The sequence below is a fragment of the Hipposideros armiger genome, unplaced genomic scaffold, assembly GCF_001890085.2.
Source record: "Hipposideros armiger isolate ML-2016 unplaced genomic scaffold, ASM189008v1 scaffold_781, whole genome shotgun sequence".
NCBI lineage: Eukaryota > Metazoa > Chordata > Mammalia > Chiroptera > Hipposideridae > Hipposideros > Hipposideros armiger.
Genome location: NW_017732131.1, coordinates 522,635 through 534,450, shown reverse-complemented (window position 1 = coordinate 534,450; position 11,816 = coordinate 522,635). Strand labels below are relative to the sequence as shown.

The 11,816-nt window shown below is 45.4% G+C and overlaps 1 protein-coding gene across 20 annotated transcripts in view; it reads left to right on the top strand.

Annotated features, from left to right (window-relative positions):
- Positions 1–11,816, top strand: part of GRAMD1B (GRAM domain containing 1B) — a 253,091-nt gene that overhangs the window by 189,654 nt on the left and 51,621 nt on the right. The window lies entirely within an intron of this gene.

The following is an 11,816-nucleotide window of genomic DNA, read 5'->3' as shown; positions in this document are numbered from 1 at the left end:
GGGGGGTGTAGCGAGGACCTAGCTGTCTGACTGGGTGGTTTTCCCAGCTGGCACAAGCTGCTCAGAGCTGCCGAGGCAGAGTAAATCCGGAGTCCATGTTGTTTGCTTCTGTTCTGTGTTGGGGGATCCGAAAGCAGCCTGTGTGATATCATGCTGCAGAGATGCCACATTCTTTCCTTTCTCTCCTCCTTTCTTGTCTCCTTCGTAGTAGCACCACTTGAGCTGAGCTTTGGAGCACTGAGGCGTGGGTCCAGGTCCGGTGGAGGCAGGAGTTGGGTTGGGGCCGATGGGGTTCCCTTGGCCAGCAAGACTCATTCAGGGTCCTCTACTTTGGAGGAAAGAAGGCAGAGGATTGAATTAGTAGTGCGTCATGGAGAGTTGGCCGAAGCTTCTGGGGGAGGTGTGGACAGACCATGTGCTCCTGTTCTCCACCTACCCACTAACTCTGGGGGTGCCCTGGGTGGGGGAGAGGTGACCAGAGTAGGGATTAGCAAGGGAGGGTACAGGCTGGAGGGTTATAAGGCAGGCCATCCTCTCAGAGATGGACAGATACTGTTTCTGGGTGGGACAGATGGAGCTGGCTAGTGGCAGGAGAGGGTGAGAGGGGAAGTTGATAGCTCCTGTCTCAGGGAAATAAAGGGATTTGTTTATTCTTTGGCTTAGCCGGCATTTGGCTCAGAGATTTGCCATGTGTTTTCAGACAACAGATAGTTGGGTGGCTGGTCCTTACACCCCCACACCTCCTTGCATTGTGAGTTATTTGCTTGATTTAGGCAAGTAGAGGGGTTGGGTCGAACTTAGAGCTCTCTGTCTCCCTGGAGACTCGCTCGGCCACATTTGCCCACCCAGGGGTGGGGAAAGGGATCTTTGCTTCTTAACTTCTCTCTCTGACACTTGCTAGCAAACTGTGCTTCTGTGGACATTCCTGGCTCCTCTGCTTCCTGCTTTTCCTCTCTCCCCAGCGAGCCTTGAGCAGTGTGCGTGTTTTCTCCTTCACCTCGGATAGTACTCCGCAGGTCAAAGAAGTGTAGGACCAGGGTGGAAAAAGCTGGCCTTGGAATAAGGGAAGAAGAAAGGGACGTTTTTGGGAGCTAGCTTCTTGTAGCAGGAGAGTGTCAGTGTCAAGGCCATGGAAAGTAGTACCCCATTGGGAGAGAATGAAGAAATGGGAACTTTTATCGTCCTACATACAAAAAACTCCTCTCTTTCGTGGCTCTACAAATGTCCTCTGCAGGCAGGAGCAAGCCTGCAGCCCCTTCCTCAACTTGTGGAGCCATCAAACAAGGTTCCTTGTCTGTGGGACACAAGACACCCTCCTCCCCAACTCGACCCGAAGAGAAGCAGGCTCACAATAAAGACCATTTCAAGGCCTTATCTTGTTAGACCAGGGGTTGGCAACTGGCTCTCTAAAGGACCAGACAGTAAATATTTTAGGTTTTGTAAGCCAGGCTGTCTCTGTTGCAGCAACTCAACTTTGCTTTATGCAGTGGAAGCAGCCATAGAGACAATATATGAATAAATGAGCGTGGCTGGATTCCCAATAAAACTTTATTATGAACTCTGAAATTCATATTTTATATAATTTTCACATGTCACAGGATATTTCTCCCCAGTATTTAAAAATGTAAAGACCATTCTCAGCTCATGGGTCATACAAAAACAGGTGGCGGGCTGGATTGACCTGTGGGTTATAGTTTGCTGACCCCGGAAATAGATAATCCTGATTAGAAAGTCCTGGTGATCACCTGAGACCTCCTTAGAAAAATGTGAAGGGTGCAGGCAGCCTTCACTATACACGTGTTTGCACATGTACCCTTCTATTCCTGGTTACAGACAAGACAGGGGTGGATTCAGTTTTCCTAATGACCTCAGAACCTCACAGTATCGCTCTTTGCCAGTCAGGCAAAACCTCAGTTTATCTGTAAGTTAGGCAGTAAGGGTCCAAGGAACAAATGTTTGGACTAGAAGGAGGGAAAACATTTGCTAAGGACTTGACATCTCCAGATAAGAGAATCTCTAAGGGTTGTGGTTTTGCATCTAGCCTGGGTATATTCATATAAACATTCAGAATTGTAGTACTATGTGAGTTCGGATGAGAGCTGGGTGAATTCTTCATCATCCCACCGGAACTTGGGTTTGTCTGGTTGGGGGAACAAGTGTGGGGGTGTTCCTTGTAGGGATGTACATCCATACATTACACATGCATGCACTCCCCTTAGCCTGTAGGCTGTAGCCAGAGATTCAGAACAGTGACTAATTTCAGATTCCCCCAATTCAGATGACTCAAACAAAATATATGTTTGCACTCTGATTTCCAAAGCACATGGGGTGGTGGTTCTGCCCTATTCTGGGCTCATCACAGCACTTCTCTGCAGTATTACAACCATTTCTGGGCTCCACAGTTCAAGCAGGATTGAGATGAATTGGATTCATTCAGAGGAGAGTGAACCCAGTGGCCGAGGGACCCAAAGCCATGCTGTGTGAGGGATGGCTGGAGGGACCAGCAAGTCTGGAAGAGAAAAGACTGAGGGAACATGAAAGCCATGTTAAATTGCATGTGGAACGGGAATTAGATTTATTCTATGGCTGCCAAGGGGATAGAAATTGGACCTTTGGTAGGAAGCAATAGGAAACAGTTTAAGCTTAAAATAAAAAGAGTTGTCCAAAGATGAAATGAGTTACACCATCATTTAATTACTTTAGTGTCTCTTAAGGTATAATCTAAACAAAAATTGGGTGGAGATGTTGTAGGTGAAATGATTTTTAACTTATGAAAATAAGTTTGGGGAATTAGAATCATTCCACCTAAAGAAACATGGATGGAGCAGAGGAGGAGTTATATAGCTAATGCAGTGACCTCAAGTCTGGGAAAGCTGGAATAAAAGACAGTGGTATTAAGTGCATTATAACAGGTTTTTGTTTTGATCATCAGGAACTTCCTGATGGTATCAGGAGATAGTGAGTAGGGTCACAAAGGGAAGCCCTGTAGTTTTGTGTCCTTAATGTATTTTAAATTAGGGAAAAGCCTCTCTTGGGTGACTTAGATATTTGCCTGCAGCCAGGCAGATTGGCTGACCTCTTACAGTCCTGTGTTCTAAAATGTCTGTGATTTTAACATAATGGTTATTCTTTGCCCTGTTTCTGTTTGATCTCTAGCAGAAAAGTAAGTCAGAACTAGGTTTGAATCCATAGGGGTCTGGAAGGGGTCAAGCCATATACTTGGCTCCAATAATGAGGTTAGGGAGGAGTGACATGAGGGGAAGAAGGGTGTACTGAATGCTGTTTACCTCTCCTCCTACATCCTACGCACCCCTTAGTCCGACAGTCTGGCTAGGACCGTTGCCTGGTGCCTGAGGTGGGGTGGCCCTGACCAGACGGAAAGCTGGGGATGTTGAATTAATGAGGGGCCCAGACTGCCTGGATCTTGTTTCTGGATCCTTTGCCTAATTTAGATGTGAATCCCTCTTGTCTGTGAGAAGCTAGTGCTCTCAGCAGTTCACAGTGTATCCTTTGTACCTCTTTGTCATCCTCTGGCATCTTTGTGGGGGTTAGGCAGCATTTACACTCATTCTTCTCGCATGATAAAAGCTGAAGCTCAGAGAGGTGTGGCTTTCCCCCAGACCTTTCAAAGGGAAGGGGCTGAGTCAGGACTGCCTGGCTTCCTTGACAGGTGGTGAGGGGAGATATTTTTATTGAATCTAAATAGCTCTTATTCCATGGTGTTAGTTAATTACATGTCTGTCTCCCCAGCCAGATTTTGAGTTCCTTAGGGGTAGAGGCTGTATCCCTAAAGCCTAGAATATTACCTGGCACAGAACGTGCCCTCTTCAGCTGTTTGTTGGGTGGATGCATCCTGCACAATTTCCTTACAGTTTTAGTAGCAACATTTCTCTTGCTGGGGGCAGGAAGAGGAGCATGGGGGAGCTGAAGAGCAAACATTGAAGAAGCTGGAAGTTCTATTCAGCTTAACTCCGTGCCCTGTTCCAGTGGTTTGTGGCCTTCCAGTGTTTGGAGATCCCTTTCAAGGAAGGGGCTTCCTGGAGTAGCTTAGCACCTTTTCTGTTTCCACAAGGTCCAGTTCTCCCGAGCATTGAGGCTTCTGAATTACTTAGGCTGAGATTGATAGCGAGTCAAGTTTAAAAGCATTAAGTCCCTACTTTGTGCCCGATATCATGTTTAGTATTGTATATTTAATCTTTGTGTATCTACGAAGAACCATGACATAGTCGCTGCACAGTTGCTGCTGTATGGGGCCCTTGAGGTGAATATCATGAAGTTGGAGGCACATCATAGATGCTCAGTAAATGCGTGTTCAATGACATCAAATCAGCAAGTGTAGCTTAATATTTAAAGACTGTAAAGCTCAGAGACCTGGGTGGATAATGATCACTGAGACTCTTGGAGAAATAAGGACCGTGGCACTTAAAAGTCCTTTTAGAGCTGTTCAAACGTGTATGCAGCCACCTAGTAAGTGCCTTCTGATTGGAAATCTGAAGCAGAGGCATGGTGACTGTTGTCAGGGCCTTCCAGAGGGAATTCCTGCACCAGGTGGGAAGTTGGGTTACATGACCACTAAGGTCCCTTCCAAATGACAGGCAGTTATGATAGGTCAGTTCAGCCAACACTGCCTACAAACCCAGCAGGACCATCTCCCAAATGTTAGGGATTTGTCTTGTTGTAAAGGATCTCAGGGAAAGGAAATTGTACAATACCAGTAAGCTTACCTATGTTTAATTGTAGTATCATCTGCTTCATCGTAGCATCATCATCTTAACTTCCCCTCCCAGCTCTGTGGAAGTAAGGACTAGCTGACGATGGGAATAGCAATACTCTATATTCCCATCCCTTGCCATGCGGAAAGGACAAAATTTAGAAACAGGATTCAGTTTCCTAACTGGGAATTCGCTTCCTACTTCTAACACTTTTTTTTTTTTCCATTCTACGAGCAATTATAGGAAGTCTTTACTTTGGCAATGCACTAACTAGGGTTTTTTTTTTTTTAAGATTCTGCCCCTCACCCTGATTAAGGTAGGTTGTGATCATTCACCAGACAAAGAACACAGGTGCACAAAAAGATAAAGCGATTTTCCTCAAGGGCACAGAACAGCTCAGAATTTAAACTCAGATATAGACAAAGTGATCAGGCCAGCAAGGAGTCTGGAATTGGTGTCATATTTTAGCTTGCATGGATCCGGAAGTCATAATAAGAACTAATGGCCTGGCATTCAAAGAAGGCAGATTTGGGACAGACTTAAGAAAGAAATATCCAAGTGTACAAAAAATGGAACGAACGGCTTTGAAAAGAGCTCATTCCTTTATTCGTGCAATATAAATCTATGACCCCTGTGTGTGCCAGTCATTGTACTAGAGATACGGGGGAACCACACAGTAATGATTGTTTGCCTGGGGACAAGGAGGCCACTTTAGATGGAGTGGTCCTTTGAGACAGGCGACTCCAGGGAGGTGACATTTGAGCTTCAACATCAAAAAGGAACCAGAGTTCAAAGCTCTAGAGTGAGTTCCAGGCAGAGGGACCAACAAGTTCAAAGATTCTGACACAGGGATATATTGGCTGTGTTTAAGGAACAGAAAGGCCCAAGGAGGCCAGAATAGAGTGAGGGAGAAAGCAATAGAAGATGAAGTTGAGGAAACAGTTCCCCCAAGTTTGCATTCCAAGAGTTGGATCTCTGGCTCCGGTCAATAAGTACATCTGTAAGGGGATATGAACCTTTCTCTCCAGAAGGTTAGAACAAGGACGCAGAATGGATTTGGTGTAGCCAGTGAGTCCTTTGATTAAAACAATTCATGTCTGACTTCTCACAGTGGTTCTGTAGCGTCAACTGAGTTTTCAAAGGTTATCAGAATTTGTTCCTCTTCAAAATGTCCAGAGAGATAACAGGAGCTCTGGCTTTTCCGTCAGCTCTCACAGGACCCAAACAAACTCATTTTGTTTTTGTAGGAAGGGGGAAAAGTGGGTCAGGCTGTTTTGGCATTTGAGGCATGGAGTCCTGGTTTTATTGCAGGCCCTGGTCTCCATGGAAATGAAAAATAGTGTTTGTCATGCCTGTTCCTGGACTGAATTCCAAACTCGGGGCTGAACAGAAGCTGCCAGGAAAGCCAGGGAGCGGGGGAGTAGGACAGATGGAGGACCCAGCGTTGTGATGAGGGACCCCTTTTGGACTTGAGTAGGAAAGACAAACAGCTGTTGCCCTGTCTCCAGCCTTCCACCCATCACCTCTCTAACTGAGCACACCAGGAGAAGGGTAACTGAAGTTCTGCTTTGCTCTGCTTGGCCGAAGACCTCTGCAGATCTTGACTTGACGTTAATTGGTCAATTAATAAATTCATCAACAACTGAAGCCATTGCTAGCTCGGACTTTCCCCCACAACAAGTAATTCCTTCCAAGCTTCAGTAGATTCCCTAATGAGAACGTATCTAGGTATCCATTAGTCAGGTGGATGTGAATGTTTTGGATGGTCTCTGCCATCTTTCGTTATTACCCTTGCAAGATTAAAAAAATAAAAAAATTTTTTTTTTAACTTTCCATAGATACTTGAGCAAGATAGGGAAAGTGGAATGAGTAAGTGGAGCTTGTTGGCCATAGGAAGTACCTTTAATTATCTACACAATACCTACAGAGATGGGGACGGACCAGTGAGGGACAGAGTGCGGAGAGAAGGTGGGGCCTGGGCCAGTGTGGATGCTGTAGGCCAATGTTTGGATGTATCAGTGAATTGTTAGTGAGTCTGGAGAACTGTCAGTCTTCCATTTGTAAGTTGTCTTCTCTGCCAGTGGTATTATCTGGCAACAGTCTAGTTCTACCTTCTTGGTTCCAAATTTCAGGACAGACAGAACCTGTTTCAGGAGAGACAGAACCTGTCACTGAACATCCTGTGTATTTGACTCAAAGTCCCAACTTGGAAAGCCCCTAGGGAATTTCAGTAAGTTACCCAGACAGAGGAGTGCGTCCAAGATGTTCATGTCTGTCAAAGTCTTGCTCCCGTTCTATGTCAAGCTCTGCAGTTGGCATTGTATGAACTGTGATAGGAAAGAAAGGCATTATTCTGGAAGCCCTTTCCTCTCCCGCCCTTTGCTGAAACATAATGTGCTGCTACATCCAGGCCAAAGTGTGGCATGCTGGGACCAAGCCGAGACTCTGCCTTAACATAAGTTGGGAAGAGAACCTCTATGCCATCAAAAAAAAAGCAAGAACAAAAAGCATCTCCTAGAAGATGTTTGGCCCCTTTCTTCAACTAGGTAATCACAGTTGGACATACTATACAAATTGGCAGCTTCCTCCCTTAGAGAAGGAACTAGACCCAATGGTAGAGATGCCACCAGGTGTATAGATTCCAATGATAGGCCCACAAAGAGTGGGTTCCATAACTAGTCATGGGGAGCTCCTCTTAGAGGGGACAATACTGCATTTCTCATCCTTTCAACACCCCCGCCCCCAGCCCATCTAGTATCCTAAAGAGTGTGTGTGTGTGTGGGGGGGGACCCAATGAGATTTGCGTTGTCAAGCACCCTAGGCCTGGGCAGTGAGATGTCCAGCTGCCTGTTAACCCCTTGGTGGACAGTCATGACATCTCCTTGGACCTGTGCTTCCCATCCATAATAGTGAGAGGATTGGACTGGACAAGCCCTTCAACTCTCTCTGCACCAGTCATCTCTTGGGTTCTTGAGACAGTGGTTTTATTTTCATGGGTAAAGGGGCCAAGACCAGGAGCTCAGGTCATTATAACAAAGAGTGAAGCAGGCCTAGGAAGACATTTTTATTAAGTGACGTGGTATTTTGCTCTCTAAGGAGTAGGGTCCAAGGGGAATTTGGGGTCCTGCTGGAATTTGTGATTGGGCCATTTTCCCCCTCTACAAAGTTCTAGTTGTGTTTGTTCTTCCTACCTACCGTGGTGTGGTTTTATGAGGGTATAGAGACACTGCCAAGTGACAAGCAGAAATGGAGAGAGGAACTGAAAAACAACCATTCTCAGAGAGGGCTAGTAAACTCTGAATTTGGAACCATTTATGTGGACAGACCTCATGGAGGCATTTGCAGGCAGCATGTAAATTTCATGCAAATATTATGTAAATACACCTGTGGTCATTCTATATCAGACACTTGAGCGTGTGCTATGGGAAAATTCAAAGTAGAGCTAGCTAATTCGCATGGATATTTGCAGTGCTATTATAAAGAACTGAGGAGGATTATGGATGAATCTTCAGAATTGGCATGGGGATGTGAGGTGCATAGCTGGATAACAGGGTAATCATCTGTTAGGAATTAGGGACCACTAGATATCAGAATCGGCTTTAACTAGATGCTATTGAAGGCAGGGAGGGATCAGGTGCTTGTAATATGGCGGTGGGCGTGGGCTCTAATGATAATTGTCAGGCTTCGACACCAAAAGAAGGTGACATTGTTCCATCTGGTACTGACTGAGTTGTAGCCTTACCTTGAGAATCACATCTTCGTGCCCACTCCCCCATCAACTCCTGGTTCTTCTCCATTTGTGTTTCTATGGCCAGTTCAATGGATTTTTCTTTTCCAGTAAGTCCACCTACCTGGTAGACACTTAACAGCTGATACACTCAGAGTTATGGGCAGGTTTCCATCATTTGGGGCAGATATATCGCTTATCCCTTCATACTTATAAGATTAGTCCTTGGGAACAGTGGCTGTGAAATTTTAAAGTGCATCAGAGTCTGCTATAGTGCTGTTTTTAAAATGCAGATTGTAAGACCATCCCCTGGAAATGGTCATTAATTGAGTGGGGGTGGATCTGGGATTCTGCCCTTTAAGAAAGCACCCCAGGTGGATTTGGTCCCCACTGTGGGAAGTAATGCTTGGGAGGAAAGACGGCAAGGATGCTTATTCCACATTTTACAGAGAGGAACAAAAACCTTTGTAATAATAGTAATAGCACCTCGTAATACTTACTGAGCATTCATTATGTATCAGGCACTGCACTAAATATTTTACTTATGTTATTTCACTTAATGCACTAGTTCTATGAGATAAGTGTTAGCATCTCACATTTGTCCGATAAGAAAAATGAAGCCTAGAGGCCAAGGTCACTTGGCAAGTGGTAGAGCTCAGACTCAAACCTGAGCCTGCTGACACCATAGACTCGCAATTAATCCTGACCCTGTAGGGCCCAAGCTGGCACTCAGAAACAAATGTTTCATTTGAAACTGGCTTTGTAAATTTGTAATTAAATGTTTTTTCTATTAGGTCGGGATGCCCTGGAATGTGTCAGGCAGTCCTTAAAAACAAACAAAAAAATGTCCAATGCCCTGGTACTGAAACGATTAGAGCTGTACCTTCGATCATCCAGGTCATTGCCAGACTGGACTTAGGGGAAACAATAACGTGAACATGAAGTGTCCAGGGCCGGGGAGGAGGGGTGGGAATCTGATTGGGAATGAGCCAGGGCAGTGGAGCACGGTGGTGAAAGAGTGGGAAAGGAGGTGCTGTAACCTGAGAGGTGGAGGCGCAGGGGTGGAGAGCGGCAGGTACATAGTTTGCAATCTCTAGGGCAGAAATGATTGATTTCTTTAAAGGCAAACAAGGTAACTTGAATGAGGAACACTGGAACACCATCTAACTATTTTGTTCTGCTCAGGGTTCTGAACAATGTATGGGTGGCTGACCAGGGAGCTGGCTTGCTGACAAAATCTACCTGTGCTCACTGGACCACAGCAGGCAGAGGATGGGAAAAGAAAGCCAAGCAAAGCAGTGTGGTGGTTCCCATGTCTGGAGTGGGCGTGGGAGATGCTGCAAAGAGAGTCACTGCAAAAGGCCGGGGAAGCCTTTGTCCTCATTTCATAGATCCCTGCTTTTCAAGATCTTAAGCCAGACCTCATTAAAGGAAGTAGGATAAAACCGTAGCATGAGGTATTGTGGTCAGACTTAAGGAAGCACAATTTTTTAGCAAGGTAACCAGGAGAGGAGTGAAATAGTCTTTGTTGGAGGTCTTAAAAATAGGATGGATGGGGCCGGCCAAGTGGCTCAGTTGGTTAAGAGTTGGCTTAAGAGTGCGAGCTCTGAGCAACAGGGCCGCTGGCTCGGTTCCCACATGGGCTAGTGACGTTGCGCCCGAGCTGAGCTGTCGCTGAGCTGCCAACAGGTGGCAGGATGGCTCAGCTGGTGTAACAACAAGATTGCCTATTCGATGTGGGCTACGCCCACCCGCAGTTAAGACCGAACTCGGCACCTTGAGCTGAGCTGCCACCCGGATTGCTCAGTGGATAGAGCGTGTGCTCTTAACAACAAGGCTGCCAGGTTTAACTCCCGCATGGGATGGTGGCTATGTCCACCCGCAACTAAGACTGAACACAGCACCTTGAGCTTAGAGGCCATGAGCTGCCGACGGGCAGCCAGATGGCGACTGGCACCCTCCACAACAAATATTGAAGAACAATAACTTGTCTGTTCCCCTTCCCCAATTCCCCAACATTGTTCCCCTCTGCTAATTCCCCAATAAAATCTTTAAAAAAAAAAAAGGATGGATGGGAAGTGAATGACGTCTGGGGCCCCCTGCAGTGGGTTACAGGTGGCTGGTGGGGTCTCAGTGGACCTTTTATTGGGGAGAGTTGATTACAGGAATCTCTTAAGCATCAGTTTAAGCCTGTTATGCTTCAGTAACACACAGTTTCCTGTAATGCTTTGTGTATTTCATGCTATTTAGGGCCTTAACACCTTTGTTCATACTGCTGCTGTTTTTTGTTCGTTTGTTTTGTTTTTGGGAACATTCTCTTCCCTCCTACTACCGTGCACTTCACCTGGCTAACTCTAACACATTTTTCGGAATCCAGCTCAAGTCTCAAGTGCAATATCCACAAGGAAGCCTTTTGTGATCCCTAGAGACTGGCTAAGATTCCCTTTCTCTCTCCTATCACACCACTCAGTGCTTATATTGAAATGAGAGGAATACATGTCTAGCTCTTCCTGACTGTAACGTTCCAAGCACCAGGATCCTTTCTTACTCACCATCGTGAACTTGAATGCCTATCATTATACCAGGTGCTCAGTAAATATTTGTGGAATGGAAGATCCAGATATGAAGTCGTACTACCTTGGCCAGGCACGTAACCTCTCTATTTTTCAGGTTTCTTATAAGTGACGTTAAGAGTTGGATGTGTTAATTCTAAACTCTGGAAGGGGATCTTAGTGCAATAGTCCCTCCAATTGGTATCTTTCTTCCCTTTGAAGAGCCCAAGATTTTGAAATGTAATGCAATACTATTATTAATAATGGTGGCAGGCCAAGTTAATGGCACATCATAGAGTTTGTTTGAAAGACACAATACTGTAGGTTATGACTTTCAGATACATAGGAATTGCTTTTATTTGCTCATCAGGACATCCAAATCTATAAAGTAATGGGGTGATTTTAAAAAGAATTTTAGCAGTCTAGCATGTCTAGTAGTGATTTTGCTGAGTTGGAACTATAGCTCCCAACACGTCTTGTAGAGGGAAGGATCAGAGTGGAGACAGAGCATGAGGCTGGGCGTGAGGGGGACACTGGGCGGAAACCATAGAGCACTTGAACCATGGAGGAGGATGGTCAAGAATGGCAAATTTACTTTCTAGAAAGTTCATTTTGACAGCCAAATAGAGAATAGATTGAAGACTGGAGGCAGGAAGTTGATTCCTTCTTTTTTTCCATGCACCTAACTACCCGTTTATACTTCTGTTTATTCACCAGCAAACATTTTTGAGTACCTGGTTCTGAGAACAAATTCTATAATCAGATAGGCCTATGTTTCACACCCTTTCCTGCATGTACCCATCCCATCTGTATGACTTTAGGCGA